A 21,463-nucleotide genomic window follows, 5' to 3' on the forward strand; every position below is an offset into this window, starting at 1 on the left:
TGTGTACCGTTTGGAAGGATGTCACTGCGTGCAGGACACAATTAGGGAGTTGGGAAGTTATGCTCCACCTTTCTGATAGTTAAACATCTATCTCTATTATTTGGGATTTTGCCTGAGCGATTCCTACACTCCCATATTTATGTATCTGTTTTTTCAAGAAATAATAGCCAGTAAGTTTATGAAATGATGCTCCATCTCAGAAGGATCAGAGGGATGCTGGGTCCAAACATCTGTGCCTTGAATACTGTCCAGCACATAGTCTTGCTCAGTAAATACCTGTGAATAAGACTTAAAAGATATGAGGGAGGGCATACATAGTGTGCATAGGTGGCAAAAGCAGATTCCAGGCAGAGGGGAGAGCAAGGTAAAATGCTGTAAAGAAGGAACATGGCTGGCTTGTTTGAGGAAAGTTGGGAATGCTGGGTGGTTGAAGTTAAGTGAGCAAGGGATAGAGCCCTTGGTGTTGTCAACAGATTGTCGGCCATTTAAAGGACATTGGCTTTTACTCTGTGTGAAATAAAGGACCAGTGAATGGTTGTAAGCAGAGGAGGGCTATCATCTGACTTCCTCTGGCTGCTGTCCTACCAACTGACTGAAGGGGCAAAAGCAGAATTGGGGCGCCAATTAGGAGACTGCTGTAGTAACCAAGGTGGGAGCTCAGGCACGTTGTTAGCCCTGGTGATGGAGACCAGTTGTCAGATATTCGTTGTGGTTTTGCAGGTACAACTGGGGCCAGCCACATGGATATGACGCAAGGTTCTTCACTCAGAAACGCCCGTGCTTTGTTTCATGCTCTTGTGGCCATCTTGAAATTCTTATTTTTTTTTCTCCTCTAGACTTATTGAGACATAATTGATATACAGCACTGTGTAAGTTTAAGATGTACATTGTGGTGATTTGATACATATATATAATGTGAAATGATTACCGCAATAAGGATTCTTCCATAAACTCACATCATTAACTTTTTTGTGTGGTAAAATTTTTGAGATCTACTCCCTTAGCAACTTTCAAATATATAATACAGCATTGTTAGCTATGACCACCATAATGTATGTTAAAGTTCCCAGAACTTACTCACCTTAAAAGTGGAAGTTTATACTCTTTGATGCAACGTATGATTTGCAGATATTCTCTCCTAATCTGTATGTAGACTTTATATATATATATATATATATATATAGCTTTTTAGTTTGATATAATCCCATCTGTTGGTTTTTACTTTTCTGGCTTATGCTTTTGGGATCATATGCCCAAACCAGTGTTCAGTAGATTCTTCTTTATGTTTTCTTTTGGAGTTTTATAGTATCTGGTCTTATGTTTCAGTCTTCAAATTAATATTTGTGAGTGGTATAAGATAGGTGTCCAGTTTCATTTTTCTGTATGTGGTTTTCCAGTTTTCCCAACAGAATTTGGTGAAGACACTATCCTTTCCCCATTCAAAATTGCATTAAAACGAATAAATATTTAGAAATAAACTTAACGAAGGAAATGAAAAATTTGTCCTTTGAAAACTACAAGACTTTGATCAAAAAAAATTGAAGAAGACAAAACAAGTGGGAAGATATACAGTACTGTGTTCTGTGATCAGAAGAATTATTGTTGTTAAAATGTCCATACTACCCAAAGACATCTATAGGTTCAATGCAATCTCTATCAGAATTCCAACAGCATCGTTTACAGATATAGAGAAATCAATTTTAAAATTTTGTACGTGACCACAGGAGACCGCAAATAACCAGAGCAATCCTGAGAAAGAAAAAATTGGGAGTCATCACACTTCCTGATTTAAAATTATATTACAGGGGCTTCCCTGGTGCTGCAGTGGTTAGGAATCTGCCTGCCAATACAGGGGACACAATTTCAAGCCCTGGTCTGGGAGGATCCCACATACCACGGAGCAACTAAGCCAGTGCACCACAATTACTGAGACTGTGCTCTAGACACCATGAACCACAACTACTTAACCCATGTGCCACAACTACTGAAGCCCACGTGCCTAGACCCCATGCTCTGCAACAAGAGAAGTCACCACAATGAGAAGCCCATACACCACACTGAAGAGTAGTCCCCACTCGCTGAAACTAGAGAAAGCCCGCGCGCAACAGCAAAGACCCAGCACAACCAAAAATAAGTGAATAAATAAGTAAATTTATTTTAAACAAAAAGAAACAATATTAAAATCCTGTAGTTACACAACACTATGATATTGGCACTAAAATACACACATAGACTAAAGGAACAGAATAGAGAGCCCAGAAGTAAACCCCAGTGTATAAGTTACTAATATTTGAGATGGGAATAAAGCACACCCTGTGGGCAGGATAGTCTCTTCAACAAATGGTACTGGAAAAACTGGATACTACTTATAATTTTGGGGGGAACCTCCATACTGTTTTTCATAGTGGCTGTATTAATTTACATCTCTACCAACAATGCACAAGGATTTTCTTTTCTCCATGTTCTTTCAAACACTTGTAATCTCTTGTGTTTTGGCTGTAGCCATTCTAAAAGGAGTGAGATGATCTCGTGATTTTGATTTTCATTTCCCTGATGATTAAAGACATTGAACACTTTTTCATATATCTGTTGGACATTTGTATGTCTTCTTTGGAAAATATATCTATTCAGATCCTTTCTCCATTTTTAACCAGTTGTTTTTTGTTTTGTTTTGCTTTTGTGTGTGGTTTTATTTTTTTCTGAACAGAAGGTTTTTTAGGTTTTCTTAGTCCCATTTTATTTTTGCTTTTGCTTTGTTGCCTGTCCTTTGGGGTCATAACCAGAAAATCACTATTCCCAAGACCAAGGTCAAGGAGATTTTCCCCCAGGAATTTTTTAGGTGTTTTATGGTTTCAAGTCATACATGTTTGTCTTTAATCTCTTTTGAGTTAATTTTTGTGAGTAGTGTGAGATAGGGGTCCAATTGAATTCTTTTACATTCATTAGACTGTACCAGTTTACATTTCCACCAAATATACACACAAGTTGCCTTTTCTTCACATTCTCACAAACATTTGTTTTTTCTTCTCATTTTTAGAATAGCCATTCTAACAGGTGTGAGCTGATGTATCATTGTGGTTTTGATGATTATTGATGTTGAGCATCTGTTCATGTACCTGTTGGCCATCTGTATGTCTTTTTTGGGGGAAAATGTCTTTTCAAGTCCTTTAGCCCATTTTTTATTTAATTTTTGGCTGCTATTATTTTATGTTACTTCTTATATATTTTGAATATTAGCCCCTTATCAAAAAAATGGTTTGCACATATGTTCTCCAGTTCTGTAGATGCTTTTTAGTTTGCTGATTGTTCATTTTGCTATGCAAAGTTTTTCGTTTGTTTGTTTGCTGTTACACTTTTTTTTTTTTTTTTTTTTTTTTTTTTGCTTTTGTGGCTCCCACATTTGGTATTATATCCGAAAAATATTTGCCAAAACTATATTGAGGAACTTGTTCTTTATGCTTTCTTCAAGTAGTTTTACAGCTTTAGGTCTTATATTTAAGCCTTCAGTCCACTTTGAGTTAATTTTTGTGAATGGTACAAGAAAGGGGTCCAATTGTATTCTTCTGTAGGTTGTTATCCAGTTTTTTTTCAGCACCATTTATCGAAGAGACTGTATTTCCCCTACTGCAGCTCCTTGGCTCCCTTGTCAAATATTTGTTAACAGTAAATGACTGGTTTTATTTCAGTGCTCTTGATTCTGTTTCATTGGATTAAGTCTCTATTTTTTGCCAGAATCTATTGTTTTGATTACTATAGCTTTGTAATAAAGTTTGAAGTTAGGAATTGTGATGCCATTAGATTTGTGCTTCTTTGACCATGTTGATTTGGCTATTAGTGGTGTTTTGTGGTTCCATACAAATTTTAGGGTTGTTTTCTCTTTCTGTGAAAAAATCATTGGAATATTGATAGAGATTGCACTGAATGTATAGACAGCTTTGAGTAGTATAGATATTTTTACAATATTCTTCTGTTTCATAACCATGGAAATGTTCTTCATTTATTTGTATCTTCAGTTTTTTCATCAGTGTTTTGTCATTTTCAGTGTATGGATATTTTACCTACTTGGTTTAATTTATTCCTAAATGTTTTATTTATTTCTGATGCCATTTTAAATATGATTGCTTTTTCCATTTCTTTTTCAAATTGTTGTTAGTATATAGAAGTACAATTGCTCTTCACATGTTGATTTTGTATCTTGCAACTTGACTGAATTTGTCTATAATCAGTAATACATTTTTTTGGAATCTTTGGGATTTTCTCCATATAAGATTATATTAAATGCAAACAGAAATAGCTTTACTTCATCCTTTTCAATTTGTATTTCTTTTATTTATTTTTCTTGCCTAACCGCTCTGGCTATGACTTCCAGTATTATGCTGAAAAGGAGTGGTGAGAGTGCACAAAACTTATTTTGTTTATATTTTTAGCAGAAAACCTTTCAAGCTTTCACCATTGATTTTAATGTCTGCTGTGAATTTGTTCAATATGACTTTTATTGTGTTGAGGTACATTCTACGTATAGCAATTTGTTAAGTATTTTTTATCATGGAAAGTTCTTTAATTATTTCACATTCTCTTTCTGTATCTATTGAGATAACTATATGATTTTCATATTTCATTCTCTTAATGTGGTGCATCACATGTTTGAATTACATAGGTTGAATTACCCTTGCATTCTAGGGATAAATTCCACTTGATCATGGTGTATGATCCTTTCAATATACTGTTGAATTTTGTTTGCTAGTATTCACTGAGAATTTTTGCATCTATATTAGTAATACTTGACAGTTTTTTTTTTCTTGTAATGTTCTTATCTAGCTTTGGTATCAGGATAATGCTGGACTCATCAAATGAGTTTGGGAATGTACCTCAAAGTTTTTTTAGAAAACTTTGACATGGAGTTGTTTTAATTCTATTTAAATATTTGGTTGCATTTCCCAATGGAAATTGGAAAATTTCCATCTGGTCCTAGCCTGTTGTTTTTTGTTTGTTTGTTTGTTTTTTGTAAATCTTTTATTACTGGTACAATCTTTTCACTCATCATTGGTCTGTTTGGTTTGTCTATTTCCTCATGATTCAGTTTTGGTATTTTTTATGTTGCTAGGAATTCATTTCTTCTAAGGTATCAAACTTGATGGTATATATGTGTTGATGGTCACCTCTCATGAGCTGTGGTATTTTTGTTGCATCAGTTGTAATGTCTCCTTTTTCATTTCTGATTTTATTTGAGTATTCTCTTTTATTCTTCATTAGTATAGCTGAAAGGTTAATTTTGTTTTCATTTCAAAAACCACCTCTTGCATTGATGTTTTCTATTGTTTGCATGGTCTCTGTTTTATTTCTGTTCTCTTATCTCTTATTTCATTGCTCTGCTACTTGTGAGCTTAGTGGTTTTTCCTTTGTTTGCTAGTCCCGTGAGAAGTAAGATTGTTTACTTGTGATCTTTCTTTTTTCTTATTGTAGGCATTTGTTTCAATAAACTCTCTTATTACTGTTTTTCTTGCAGCCCATAAGTTTTAGCAAGTTGTGTTTCCATTTGCTTTCAATTTTTTTTTCAAATTTCAAAGGCATTATTGTAAAGCTGTTGTAATTTTCCCCCCAGTTTTATTGAGATATAATTGAACACAGTACTATTTAAGTTGAAAATGCACATTATAATGATTTGACTTCCATATATTGTGAAATTGTTATTTCAGTAAGATTAGTTAACATACATCGTCTTATATAGATGCAAGAAAAGAAAAATAAGGAAAATATATTTTCCTGTGATGAGAACTCTTAAGATCTACTTGCTTAACAGCCTTCAAATATACCATATGGCAGTGTTAACTCTATTCATCATGTTGTATATAATATTCTCAATACTTATTTATCCTGTAGCTGCAAGTTGGTACTTTTGGACTTCATCAAATTCTGCCTCTTCTCACCTCCCTCCTCTGGTAACCAAAAATCTGACCTTTTTCTATGAGTTGTGTTTGTGTGTGTGTGTGTGTGTTTTTCACATATAAGCTTGGTCTGACTTCTCTCACTTAGTATAACGCCCTCAAGGTCCATCCATATTGTCACCAATGGCAAGATTTCCTTCTTTCTTATGGCTGAATGTTACTCCATTTTCTAAATATACCACAAGGTTTATATCCACTCATCTGTTGATAGACACACGTTTTTTTCCATGTCTTGGCTATTGTAAACACTTTTGCTATGAACATGGAAGTGCAGATATCTCTTCAACATAGTATTTTTAATTCTTTCAATATATTTCTATAGATGAAAATGCTGGACCATATGGTAGTCATATTAAATTTTGAGGGCCTTCTCTAGTGTTTTCCATAGAGGCTGAACCAATTCATAAGACAAGCAAAAGCACAAAAATCATCCTTTTTCTCCACATCTTTGTTAGCATTTGTTAGCAGATATCTTGTCTCTTTGATGAATTCCATTCTAACAATCCTGAGGTGATATCTCATTGTGGTTTAGATTTAATTTCCCTGGTGTGTAATGACGTTGAACACATTTTCATGTATTTGTTGTACATTCACATATCTTCTTTGAAAAAATGTCCGTTGGAGTCTTTGCAACAGGTTTTAATTGGCTTAATTTATTTTGTGTTACTGAGTTCTATGATGTATTTTGGATATCAACCCCTTATTTGGTGTAAGGTTTGCAAATATTATTTTTGATTACATAGGCTCTTTTCGTTATTTATTTATTTTATCTTGTTGTCTAGCAGATTTTTAGTTTGATATTGTTCCACGTGTTAGTTTTTTTTAATTGTTGCTTGTGCTTAAGGTATCATCAAAAATAATATTAAAGACCTGTGTTAAAAAGATTTTTACTGTTTTCCTCCAGGAAGAAAAGCCTCCCGTCTTACAGTTGTCTTTACCTTATCTTATTTCTATTTAATTGTCATGAGTGGTGTTAGACAGGAGTCTAGTTTTATTCTTTTGCATATAACTATGCAGTTTTCCAAGCACTGTTTAATGAAGAGATTATCTCTCCACCGAATGTTCCTGACTGTCTTATCAAATATTAGTTGACCTTATATGCATGGGTTTATATCTGGATTCTCAGTTCTATTCCATTGTTGTGTATGCCTTTCTACATGACAGTACCATACTACTTACATTACTATAGCTTTATAATACAGTTTGATATCATGGAATGTGATACCTCCAGGTTTGCTGTTCTTTCTCATAGTCACATTGCATATACAAGTTCTTTTGTGATTCCTCATACATTTCTCTGTTGTTTTTTTCTACTTTAAAAAATGCCATTGGATTTTGATAGGAATTGCATTATATCCATAGATGGCTTTGGGTGGTGTGGACATTTTAAAAATATTAATTCTTCCAATCCTGAACAAGGGATAACTTTACGTTTATTTCTGTCTTTTCCAAATTTTTTCATCAGTGTATTGTAGCTTGTATTGTAGATATCTTTCATCTCCTTAGATAAATTTATTCCTTATTATTTTATTAGTTTGGATGCTCTTATAAATAGAATGGTTTTCTTTTTTCCGATCATTGTTAGTATATAGAAATATGACTGATTTTTGCATTTTAAGTTTTTATTCTGCAACTTTACTCATTATGTTGATTAGTTTTAACAGGTTTTTGGTGAAGTTTTTCAGAGTTTCTATATATAAAATCATGTTATCTTAAAATAGACACATTTTTACCTCTTAATTTCCAATTTTGATGCCTTTTATTTCTCTTCCTTGACTGATTGCCCTGGCTAGGACTTCCATTTCTATGCTGAATGAGTGATGAGAGTGGACTCCCTTGTCTCGTTTCTGATATTAGAGAAAAAGTTTCACATTTTCACTCTTGAGTGTGCTTTGAACTGTGACCTTGTCATATTTGGCCTTTTAAAAAAATTATTTACTTTTGGCTGCATTGGGTCTTTGTTGCTGCATGCGGGCTTTCTCTAGTTGCAGTAGGTGGTGGCTACTCTTCGTTGTGGTGCGTGGGCTTCTCATTGCAGTGGCTTCTCTTGTTGCAGAGCATGCACTCTAGGCATGTGGGCTTCAGTAGTTGTGGCACACAGGCTCAGTATTTTTGGCTCACGGGCTCTAGAGCGCAGGCTTAGTAGTTGTGGTGCACGGGCTTAGTTGCTCCTTGGCATGTGGAATCTCCCCGGACCAGGGCTTGAACCCATGTCCCCTGCATTTCCTGGCAGATTCCTAACCACTGCGCCACCAGGGAAGTCCCGATATTTAGCCTTTATTATGTTGAGTTACATTCATTTTATACCTAACTTATTAAATGCTTTTTCTGTGCCTATTGATATTATATTTTCCTTTTGTTCTATTAATATGATGCATCCCATTTATTTGATATGCTAGTATTTATTCAGAATTTTTAAACCTATATTCATCAGTGTTATTGGCCTGTAATTGGCAGTGTCCATTTCAGATTATTATATCAAAGTAATGCTGGCCTTGTAAAATGAGTTTGGGAGCTATTCCTCCTCATTCATTTTTTTCTCTTTCTCTTTTGAAGACTTTTAGGATTGGCATTAATGCATTAAATATTTGGTAAAATTTACCAATGAAGCCATTTGATCTTGAGTTTTTCTTCATTTGAAGAGTTTTGATTACTGATTTAGTTTCCATACTACTAATTGCTTCATTTAGATTTTCTCTTTCTTCCTAATTCACTTTTGGTAGGTTGTATGTTTCTAAGAATTTTTTCCATTTATCTAGGTTGCCCAGCTTGTTAGCATGTAGTTGTTCAAAGTAACATGTTATCCTTCTTATCGCTGCAGTAGAGTTGTAATGTTTTCTCTTTTATTTATAATTTTGTTGATTTGGGTCTTCTCTCCTTTTCCTTGGTTAGTCTAGCAAAAGGTTCGAAATTTTATCTTTTAATGAACCAACTCTTAGTATCACTAATCTTTTCTGTTGTTTTCCTCTATCTCTATGACATTGATTTCTGCTGTAATCTTTATAATTTTCTTGCTTCGCTAATTTTGGGCTCAGTTTGTTCTTTTTCCAGGTCCTTGAAAAAAAGAGTTAGGTTTTTTATTTGAGATATTTCTTAACTCGTAAGGTAGGCATTTGTTGCAATAAACCTCTCTCTTAACGCTCCTTTTGCTGCATCCCATAGCCTTTAGTATACTGTGTTTCCATTTCAGTTTGTCTCAAAATACTGTCTTATTTCTTCTTAAATTTATTCTTTGATAAATTAGTTGGTCAGGAGAGTGTTGATCAATTTTTTGTATTCATTAGTGTTCCAGTTTTCATCGTGTTATTGATTTCTAGTTTAATAATATGCTCAGGCAATATGCTTGGTATAATTTAAGTCTTCCTGAGATCACTAAGGTTTGATATGTGGTTTATCATGTGGTCTTTTCTAGAAAATATTTTTTCTGCACTTGAGAAGACTGTGTATTCAGCATATGTTGGATAGAATGCTCTGTATATGACTCTTAGGATCATTTGGCCTTTAATGTTGTTCACATCAACTGATTTTTTTTAATTGAAATATAGTTGAGTTACAATGTTGTATTAATTTTTGCTGTATAGCAAAGTGTCTCAGTTATACACATATATACATCTGTTTTATATTCTTTTCCATTATGGTTTATCTCAGGATATTGAATATCCTGTTCCCTGTGCTATACAGTAGGACATTGTTTTTTATCCATTATATATGCAATAGTTTGCAGCTACTATCCCCAAACTCTCAGTCCATCGTTCCCCAACCCCCTCCCACTTGGTAACCACAAGTCTGTTCTCTATGTCTGTGAGTCTGTTTTGTTCCGTAGATAGGTTCATTTGTGTCATATTTTAGATTTCACATATAAGTAATACCATATAGCATTTGTATTTATCTTTATGGCTTACTTCACTTAGTATGCTAATCTCTAGTTGCATCCATGTTGCTGCAAATGGCATTATTTCATTCTTTTTATGGCTGAGTAATATTCCATTGTATATATGTACCACATCTTCTGTATCCATTCATCTGTTGATGGACATTTAAGTTGCTTTTATGTCTTAGCTATTATAAATAGTGCTACTACAAACATTGGGGTGCATGTATCTATTTGAATTATCGTTCTCTCTGGATATATGCCCAGGAGTGGGATTGCAGGATCATATGGCAACTCTATTTTTAGTAACCTCCATACTGTTCTCCATAGTGGCTGTGTCAATTTATATTCCCACCAACAGTGTAGGAGGGTTCCCTTTTCTCCACACCCCCTCCTGCGTTTGTTATTTGCAGACTTTTGATGATGGCCATTCTGACTGGTGCGAGGTGGTACCCCATTGTAGTTTAATTTGCATTTCTCTAATAATTAGTGGTGATGGGCAACCTTTCATATGCCTATTGGCCATCCGTATGTCTTCTTGGGAGAAATGTCTGTTTCAGTCTTCTGCCCATTTTTTGATTGGTTTGTTCGGTTTTTTGTTATTGAGTTGTATGAGCTGTTTGTATATTTTGGAAATTAAGCCCTTGTTGGTTGCATCATTTGGAAATATTTTCTCCTAGTCGGTATGTTGTCTTTTCTTTTTGTTTATGGTTTCTTTTGCTGTGAGAAAACTTATAAGTTTGAGTGGATCCCGTTTGTTTATTTTTGCTTTTATTTCTATTGCCTTGGGAGACTGACCTAAGAAAACACTGGTACAACTTATGTCAGAGAATGTTTTGCCTATGTTCCCTTTTAGGAGTTTTATGGTGTTATGTGTTATATTTAAGCCTTTAAGCCATTTTGAGTTTATTTTTGTGTATGGTGGGAGAGTGTTCTAACTTTATTGATTTGCATGAACCAACTTTTCCAACACCTCTTGCTGAAGAGACAATCTTTTCCCCCATTGTCTATTCTTCATCAGGGATGAATTGACCATGGGTCTGTGGATTTATTTCTGAGCTCTCTATTCTGTTCCATTGATCCATAAGTCTGTTTTTGTTCCAATACCAGGCTGTTTTGATCAGCATTGTAGCATTGTCTGAAGTCTGGAAGGGTTATGCCTCCTGCTTTGTGCTTTTTCCTCAGGATTGCTTTGGCAATTCTGGGTCTTTTATGGTTCCATATACATATTAGGGTTATTTCTTCTACTTCTGTGAAAAAAATGTCATGTGTAATTTGATAGTGATCACATTAAACCTGTAGACTGCTTTGGGTAGTACGGACACTGTCATTTTAAACAGCTGCAGCCTCTTCTCACTGTCAGTGGAACCAGCTCCCCTCTGGATGCAGGTGTCCATGCAGGGCTCTTAGAAATAAGACAGACAACACCACCCACGTGGACTCTTCATACACACCTCTGACCACTCTGCCTTTGCTTTCTAGAAGTAACCTCCTTAATCAAGTGGGTGGCATCTGGGGATGAGGCAGCCATCACCCTCCAGGAAGAGTCGGTGCCCCTCCTACCACTGAGGAATGAGTGGTCCTGTGCCTCATTCACACCAAGGGTTCCAGTTTCAGGAGTTTGGGGAGCTTTTGTTTTGCTGCTTTAGTGGATGAGAAATGACACGTAACCCATTGTCTCCTTTTCACTTCTCTTCTGATGAGTGAGGCTGGACTTTTATCACTTTCAGTTATTTCCAGAATGCAGCCACTTTTCCCAGTTCTGGGGGAAATCACTGAACATGCCTTCCTGGGTGTTCCCAGCCACAGACTGTGATGCACATGCAGTGAGGAAACTCCACTATTTGTGCAAGTACTAAATAGCTAGTGACTGGCTTCTGACCAACAGAATATAGCAAATCAGGGGAGGTCAGTATTAAGATTCATTGACAGAACCTCTGTCACTTACATCTCACTTGCTGCATCCTGTGTTCTCTCTCTGTTTCTGTCTGACTCTCTCTTTTATCCCTGGACATGGGGAAGCCTGCATGGGTGTTACTAGGTTCCATATGGAGAGGCCCACATAGGAGAGAACACAGGGAAGTCCCAGGCCTCCAGGCAGAGGCACTAGGCTCTCAGCTCAGACTGCATCCTGCCAGTACCCATCTCAGTGAGTCTGGGAACAAATCCTCCCCTGTGGAGCGACAGCTGAGACCTCAGCCCCAGCTTCATAGAGACCTTGAGTCGAGGGCACGCAGCTAAGTGCTGTGGGAGCTCAGGAGTAGCTAGGTGTATGTATTTTGTATGTTGGGAAACCCTCCATAATGATCTGCAGTAAATCAGACAATCTTTAGCATAGAGCGGGTCTACTCAATGTTATGTAGAAACAACCACAAAGATAATGCATATTAATAAAGGTAATAAAATGGACTAAAAACAATAATAGTGAGAATTATGATGATATTACCATTACTACTGTTAAAGAGAAAAATAAACATAGAAAGATTGCAGATTTGCGTACAGACTCCTCTAAGTAAATTTCAGGGTACCTATATCAGATGTCCTCTGGGATATTTTAGAGTCAGAATGCTAGGTTTGCACAAAGAAATTTGTTCTGAGAGGAGAAAACAGGCAGGTGATCCTGGGTCAGCAGGGAGGATGATATGTTGGCACAAACAGTGCAGGGGCTCCCTGGGGGACTTAGAAAAAGAAATGATTACTTGAGCAGGCACGTCACCATCTCTATGTCTGCCAGTGCTGCACCAGCTTTTCCTGGACACCTGAGTGAATTTAGAACATGTCCCCAGGTTCAGGCATGCCAAGGATACTCCCCTTACTTCTCACTTATCACAATGTCAGCTCCTGGTCTGACTTTACTAATTCAGAGGACTGGACTCCAGGAGCGACACCTTCTCCAGCCTTCCCAGGAGACATGATATTAGTTCCTGGCACAGAGTTGAGGTGGAAAATCCTGTGCTGAGTCTGGCAGGACAAGGGTGTCTTCCAGGGCTCTTGCACTGGCACCATTTTCTGGTCACTTAAGAGGACTTAAACATTGTTCTAGAGGCTCAAGAAAGTCAAGAGTGTCCTCCCTGGGGCTCACTTACCAGTAACAGCTGTCTCTTCCTCCACTGGGTAAGTCTGAGTATCTCAGGAGGCTCTCTGACCCACAAGTACCCATAAGTACAGCAGGAACCAGGAAGCACCATGTGTATGTAAGTCTGTTGAAAACCCTCCACAATACTCTTCAGTAAATTAGATACATTCATGAGCAGAGAAACTTAAGAAATGCAATAACAACAATAGTGATAAATAATAATATCAATAGTGATTACTATCATAAAGATATTAATTGTACTACTACCAATCAAAATACTAATAAACTTAAGGACTGAGGGATTATAGACTTCCCTAATTGAATGACAAGTTTCCTGGGGTATTTTGGAGTCAGAGTCTTAGGTTAGCAGCCAAAATTGTAGGTTTGCATAGTGAAGGTATAAATAGAGCAAAACTAAACAGCAGCAGGTAAAAGAAATCCATGGGAGGGCGTGGGCTGACTTAAGTCTCATATTCCAAGCCCAGAGGAGAGAACTATGTAGAAGAGAAATGTTGATCCTGGGCTTTCCTGACACATGGAGCCAGCAAATCTCATGAGTTCTGACGACTGGTGTCTGCAGCTCTAACCCGGGAAAGAAAAGCAGGACTCCAGGAACACGTTCAATACGTGAAAAAAACACGTAAAATTTACATGGAGCTTCAGCTCTATCTCTATCCCCACTGCCTGTCAATTGAAAAAGTGACAGATCAGGGCTATTGATTGCCTTTTGATGCACCTACAGACTTACCTGGAATTGGGAGGAGAATATTACTTATGAATTTGCATGTAAAATTTTTATAATAACCTATCTGGAAGTTGAATTACCACTATCTTGGGAAATTGATAGGTTATTTTACACAACACCTCATATGCTTCCTTTAGTAACATTTTTTCACAATATATATATTTCTGAATATGTATGAAAGGCACATGCCATATCAGCCCAGAGAAGCCATTGACGGGGCTTTAGAGATCACTGACCTTTGAGAACGTGTTTGTAGAACTCATTCATAAAGAGTAGGAACTGCTGGACATATTGCAGAGAAAGATGTACACAGATGTGATGCTGGAGGACGCCTGTTGTCTCATCTTTCGAGTGCGTCTCTCAATATTTATTTACTTCCTTATACATGTCTTATTGAGATAGGCTCTGCAGCTTCCACATATGCTGCTGCACTCTTGTCCCTGACTCATGCTTCTGTAGCACTTAGAGCAACCTGGAACGAATGTGTTCCTTTACTAATCACAGCACATGTGCCCCTTCATGGAGATACAGTCTCCATTACCACAATCGCAAGTATTCCTTACTAGTCTGCCACCAACACGCAGAATAATGCTGGACACAGATATGGGCTATTTTATCTAACAGACAAGTGACTTTATGTTGCTAAGTAATTCTTCTGCTCGGGGGACTACCATGAGGTTTGAACACAGCAAAAAACACATAACAGCTTGTATCCCCCTTTCTACATGAACTCCAAGTAATAATCTCATGGGTCTTATGTTTATTGGATTCTGTTAGAAAACAGTGTTAACCACATTATGAAAACGTTGCTTCCTTCCTGGCTGAGACCTCTAAGCAGCCTGCAGCCTGTCTTTCTTCTTGGGCAAGAACAGCAGCAACCAGAGACTTTTACTGTCTTTGAGTGAAGTGTCGGGTGACAACCTTCAGTGTTTCCCCCCTTCAGGGTGCTCGAACTTGGGCTGCCATTGATACCCCCACACTTGAGCCTTGGCATGTTGTCCTGTGCTTGCATTGCATGCACTGTTCTCAGCACAGAACTTTAAATCCATCTAGCATTTCCCACACGTACCAGGGCATCCGCTCTGCAAAAGAGATATAATTTCCCAGTTGGAGCAAGAAGAGTAGGTGTGGAGGGAAGAGGAGGGTTTCCCCAGGCTGGGGTCCAAGTCAGCTCCAGACACATGTGCTCTGTGTGGGGAGGGAGCAGGACACTTGGAATGTCAACTGGAGGTGGCTCGACTAAAGGATATTTTTAGAAATATATGTGAAGCCATTGAGTCAAATTATCCAGATTCTGTCATTATGCATCACACATCAATTTCTCTTCACGTTTCCCCCTGTACTTTTCACCTCAGAGAAGCAAAATTCCTGTCCATGTGGGAGTTAAAATTTCATGTTTTTCTCTTTGCCACGGTCTCTTTAATAATGTTTCCTCTCATATTCCCTGTAGCGTCTGAATTTATTTTACTTTTCTTTTACCTAAACACTGAACATCTTATTAACATTTTTCTAAACCATGTTTCTATTCACTAGTGTATTCCTCAAATTCATGTTCTTTCCCCATGTAATGTACTTTTCAACAATTTAATCCCCAAATGTCACATGTGTCGTTTCTTATTTATTTATTTAATTTAATTATTATTTTTGTCTTATTTCAAGCAAAAACTGTGACCATTAAAAGAAAGAAATGATATCCAGGCAAGTTATTTTCCTGGTGGAACAATGTAGCTGTAAGAAAATAGTAAATTTCTTCAGGTGTGAACCCTGGTCATCCACATGTGAAACCTGAGAATGAGGTATGTTAGGAATTCAGCAGACTCATAGAACTCAGTTACAGTGCAGTGTAAACACCAGACCAGCATGAAGTGTTCACTTTATGGACTAAATTAGACTGAATTTTGATGATAGCTAGTAGAAATGCTACAAAGGGGGGATGTCCATGCAGAAGATTTACATACTATGTGTATGTAACTGACATGGAGATCATTTTAACTGGAGAATATCATTGAATAGACTTACATACACATGAGTTTTCACAGCATAGAAAACACTTTTACTATAATGAATGAAGGAGAGCCCTGAGGGATTTTTAATTCCTTAGTCAACATTGAATCCTCACACTGGATCTATCAATGCTAAAATCAAACTGAAAAGCTGGAGTTCATATCAAAATTCTCAGACATGGAAAAACGCTTATCAGGAATGTTTTACCACACATTTCAGCTATGAATTCATAATTTTGGCTAATAACCTCTTATTTTATAAATAAGTAGAATAAAAATATAGATTTGTTAAGTAATCTTAGAATGATAAATACAAAATTTTGAAACAATAAGTACTTTTGTAAATAGGTTAGCATTAAGAAATATATATAAACAAAGTTATATGTGACAATTATTATGATCCACTTAATTGTGATTGTCAGTAAGATTATCAGTTGCTTTCTCATCAGAAATTTTGCAGGCCAGAAGAGAGTGAAATGATATGCTTAAAGTATGGCGGAAACTACCTGCCAACAATTCTATATCTTACAATATTATTCTTCAAAAATGAGGAAAATGAGAGACAGTCTCAGACAAAAGCTGAAGGAGTTCAGTACCATAATATCTATCCTTCAAGAAATGCTAAAGGGGGTACTTCAAATTCAAATGAAAGGACACCAGTAACTTGAGGCCATATGAAAATATATATGTCTCTGATAAAGATAAATAAATGGACAAATAGAGACATCACTATAATTTTGACTTGTAACTATACTTTTTATTATTCTAGGATATTTTTTAAACCAAAATATTAAAATAATTATAAATTTATTGCTATTGCATGATTGTTTCCCCAAAAATTCATATGTTAAAAATACAACCTCCAAATGTGTTGGTATTAGGATGTAGGGCCTTTGGGGGGTGCTTAGGTTATGAGGGCAGAGCCACCATGAATATAATGTGTGTGCTTTTATTTATTTTAAAATATATATTTATTTACTTATTTGGCTACATTCGCTCTTAGTTGCAGCACGTGGGATCTTTGTTGTGACGCACAGGCTTCATATCTAGCTGTGATATGGGGGCTTGGTAGTTGCAGCACACAGGCTCTCTAGTTGTGGCAGACAGGCTGTAGAGCCAGCATACAGGCTCAATAGTTGTGGTGCATGGGCTTAGTTGCCCTTTGGCATGTGTGATCTTAGTTCTCTGACCAAAGATTGAACTCATGTCCCCTGCATTGGAAGACAGATTCTTAACCACTGGCCTACCAGGGAAGTCTCTTGTGTGCTTTTAAAAGAGACCCCAGAGAGCTCTCTAGCCCCTTCCTCCAGGTGATGATATAATGAAAAGTCCATGACTCAGAAAAGACCTTTACCTAACCACCTTGATCTCACACTTCAGCCTCCAGAACCATGAGAAATAAACTTCTGTTTATAAGCTACCCAAGCTGTGGCATTTTGTTATAGCATCCCCAAATAACTAATTCATACATCTACATAAACAGAAAACAATGTATACATATGTGACTTGTGACAGTACTAACATGTAACTAATGTGTAAATATGTGATTTGTGACATTAATAACATGTAATTAATGTGTAATGTAATTGGAGATGTAATAGAGATTGTGCGTGTGATTAAAATTATGTTGATATCAGTTTAAGCTAGTTTGATAGGATTTTATATGTAACCTCCATGGTATCCACAAATTGATTATCTATAGAATATACGCAGAAGGAAATTAAAAGTAAGTCAAGTCAGTGGACTTCCCTGGTGGTCCAGTGGCGAAGACTCCACGCTCTCAATGCAGAGGGCCTGGGCTCAATCCCTGGTCAGGGAACTAGATCCCACATGCCACAACTAAGAGTTCGCATGCTGTAAAGAAGATCAAAGGTCCCCCATGCCACAACTAAGACCTGGCAGAGCCAAAGAAATTAATTTTGAAAATGAGTACAAAAAGTAAGAACAAAGGATGTCAGTATGTGAGAAAATGTGGGACAGAAAAGCTATATGACATTACAGAAAACAAATTGGCAATTAAATGTCATTCCATATCAGTAATTATATATATATATATATATATATATATATATATATATATATATATATATATATATATATATATATGGCTTAAACTCATCAGTTAAAAAACAAAGATGTCCCCAGCCTTTTTCCGGCATCTGGGCCTGGAGGGGCTGCTCTGAAGACGGGCGAGCAGCAGGGAGGCCCATGGCAAATCCCAGCCCGATGCGAGTTGTTCGTCATTTTCCCGGGTCAGCTCCAGGGTCTTGGTGTCCAGAGAGCTGCTGATGGAGGGCAGCGGCGGCCACGGAGGTATACGGGACAGGTTGCTCATCAACTCCAAGCGTAATTCCAGAAAGAATTCCACTCTTCAAACAGGATAGAGAGGAGTCCCCTATTGGACCAAGTACAGAGCTTTCTCCCACAGATGGCTCAGGCAAACGAAAAGCTAAGGAAAGAAATGGCAGCTGCACCACCTGGTCATTTCAATATTGAAAATATTGACACTCTCGGAAAAGTTATGCAAATGGATATGACCTTGTTTGAGATGAATCAGTCTGATTCAAAGAAGATGACAGTTCACAAGAGAATTCACAAGACAGTTCAGAGGACAGTTCAGAATTTGAGGATGAAGATGATAGCACCTCTTCTGAAGGTGAAGTCACCATTGATACAATTAAGCTTCCTCATTCAGAAGATGGAAAAGGCAAAATAGAGGTTCTGGACCGTCCTGCCAGTGAAAAAAAAGAAAACAGGGACATAAACAATCTGAGAAACAGGTGATAGTTCCCGCTAATTCTGTGGAAAAGAATGTGGCTTGCTGGTTATTTTGCATTTCAGATACCTATGGTGTTTGAAAAAATGAATGTATTTTGCTTCTTGAAGAAACAGAAGTTAGCTTTTAAAGAATTGGAAGAGATAGCATTTGGGGACTCTTCTAAGAGCAGACTGTTTTTGATCTCATGCTAAAGAGATTTAGTTTAGAAAGCTTAACTTTATGTATGGTGATGAGTGAATTTGTTGGCATCCTCTTTCATCAGCACAGACTTCAGAAATCTCAAACTTATTTTAAAGTAAAAATACAAGTTACCCATTTGTTTTTGTTTTAAATTGGCCTCTTGGGGCTTCCCTGGTGGTGCAGTGGTTGAGAGTCCGCCTGCCAATGCAGGGGACACAGGTTCATGCTCCGGTCCAGGAGGATCCCATATGCACGGAGCGGCTGGGCCCGTGAGCCATGGCCACTGAGCCTGCGCATCCGGAGCCTGTGATCCGCAACGGGAGAGGCCACAGCAGTGAGAGGCCCGCGTACTGAAAAAACAAAAGAAACAAAAACTTAAGTTGGGGTTCTTTTTAGGTTATTATGAAGTCATATTTATTTATTACCATCAAAATGGGTTCATTGAGGGAGAACTTTTTTTTTTAACATCTTTATTGGAGTATATTTTCTTCACAATGTTGTGTTGGTTTCTGGTCTGTAACAGAGTGAATCAGCTATATGTACACATGTGTGCCCATGTCCCCTCCCTCTTGCGTCTCCCTTCCACCCTCCCTATCCCACCCCGAGGGAGAAATTTTTTACAAAGAAAAGAATTACTTATATTTAGATGCCCTCAGACATATCTACTTTAATTAAAAGAAACCAAATCCTTTCCAGTTTGAGCTGGAAAACTGGTGCTCTGTGGTTTAATCACTGTCAGTGACTCTGTAGCCTCTCAATGCATGTAAAATTTGCTGGTTGGAAAATTTTGTGGTTTTTTTGGTTTTCTTTTTTCTTTTTCTCATAAAGGAATTTTTTGTTTCAGTTATTAAAATTATCCCTTCCAGTTGCCCACAGTTTTGAAACCTATTAATTGTAGAGAATAGGGACACCCCAGGAAAATAGGTCACAGTACATAAAGAGGTAGTAACAGGTTTTCCCTTTCAAAAGGCAAAATGATCCTGCATTGGAGTTGCCTTTCTGCCACATTCTTGATCTTATTTAACTTGTTTGGGACCTCACCTGTCATGGGCCTGGCTTTGCTCAGGATATAGACCTGAGAATTTAAAGGACTGTCTCCAAGTGCATTGAGCTCATGAGACTTTGTTGCCTAATATTTTAGGGGTTTGTTTTAATTATTTTTTCCTACTCCTCTCATTAGCTTATAACATCTTGTAAATACGCTGAAGATAATTCTCCAAGTTCCTTCTGGTATTTTTCATTGGGAATTGGAAATCGGCTGTGCACTCAAAGTATGCAGAAGTGAACAGATCTGGAAACGAGACTTCTCAGCTGCAAAGGGTATACTTTGTAGCACCAAACACAGCTGTGATGGATTATTGGTGTGAATATTTAAGGATTGTCTTCTACCAGATAATATTCATGCCCCATTGTGGGAAGAGTTGTATTTGTCTGGTTCACTCCTTAGCTTGGTGCATGGTACACAGTAGGCACCGAATGATGTCGATAAATGAATTCACAGGTATATTGAGGATGTACAGGGCATTTTAAGCCATGCTATCCATGCGGATATGAAAGTGTAACTTCACTGGAAATACAAAGCCAAGTAGAAATAGTCTGATGGTCAGTGAAAGAGACTCTTCAGTCTAGAATACATACTAGTGTGTAGAATTATATTTCTCTCCTGCCATGGCCTTCTCATATAATATGACTAGGTATTCTATACAGTTAAAGAAGTCAACTAAATTCAGTTCCTGTGGACATTCTTATGACATAGGAGGAAAAGGAAAAAAAAATTTTAATATGTGATAGGGATGTCGTTTTAAGTTAAGTGTAAAATGGTTGAATTATTTAATATACAGAGTCAGGGGTGGCTGTTTTTAAACCAATTTGGATACTAAGATAAATTATGTAGGTCTTATAGATTTAAATATAAAGAAATAAAATTATGTTTCATACTAAAATATAGGTGAGTATTTAATAACATTAAAAAAACAAAGATGGACAAAATAGACATAAAAAGGGTCCAACTATATGTTGTCTACAAGAGACTCACTTCGAAGTAAGGACACTCATATGCTGAAAGTGAAAATAGTGGAAGAGATATTGCATGAGAACACTAAGCACAGAGAAGAGGAGTGGCTTTTCTGCTTCTGCAGCTGAGCCTGTGGCCCCTACATTTCAGGGAGTAACCAGAGGCAGGGGGCAGGGGTAGGGGCTGGGGCACCCCTCCCACCCTCAGCCAGGGAAGTCAGAGGGACTTGGTCCCCCTCCCGAGTTCCACTCTTCCTCCAATGAGAATGGTGCTAATCAATAAGGACCAGGCTATAGAGCTGATTCACTTTGTTATAAAGCAGAAATTAACACACCAGTGTAAAGCAATTATACTCCAATAAAGTTAAAAATAAATAAAAATAAAGACCTGGGGAAAAGAGATGGTCCCCGTGGAGAATGCCTATGTCCTAAGTTTATCTGCTGTCGGGTTGGCTTGAGAGAGGGCAGGAGCTACATGACGTGTTCTCTCCCTTCAAATCCATTAACTTTTTCTTGATGCACACACACACAGCCACACACACAAAAGGAGTATAAAGCCCATACACATAGAATGCTAAAGGGTTGGTCTATGAGCTTGAAAAGAGGGAAATAGAACACTTGAGGCCGACTGCAGCAATGTGTTTGTGTCTGTGCATGTGCATTACTAGGTGGAGGGTCCACAGTATCCATCAGATACTTAAGGGAGAACATATCTCCCAAGTGTTCTGGATTTTGTAAATTATCATAGGACAAGAGTCTTCAAGAAAAATCAGGTAGCTCTCTCCCACACCACTCACTAAAGTAACAAATATTTTTTGAGAGTCTCAAGGGATCCAGCATGTGGAATTTTC

The 21,463-nt window shown here is 37.3% G+C and overlaps 1 pseudogene; it reads left to right on the top strand.

Moving 5' to 3' along the window:
• Positions 1–17,913: 17,913 nt before the first annotated feature.
• LOC132419396 (NOP protein chaperone 1 pseudogene) lies at positions 17,914–18,459 on the top strand (annotated as a pseudogene).
• The last annotated feature ends 3,004 nt before the right edge of the window (positions 18,460–21,463 follow it).

This window comes from Delphinus delphis, unplaced genomic scaffold (genome assembly GCF_949987515.2).
Source record: "Delphinus delphis unplaced genomic scaffold, mDelDel1.2 scaffold_84, whole genome shotgun sequence".
NCBI lineage: Eukaryota > Metazoa > Chordata > Mammalia > Artiodactyla > Delphinidae > Delphinus > Delphinus delphis.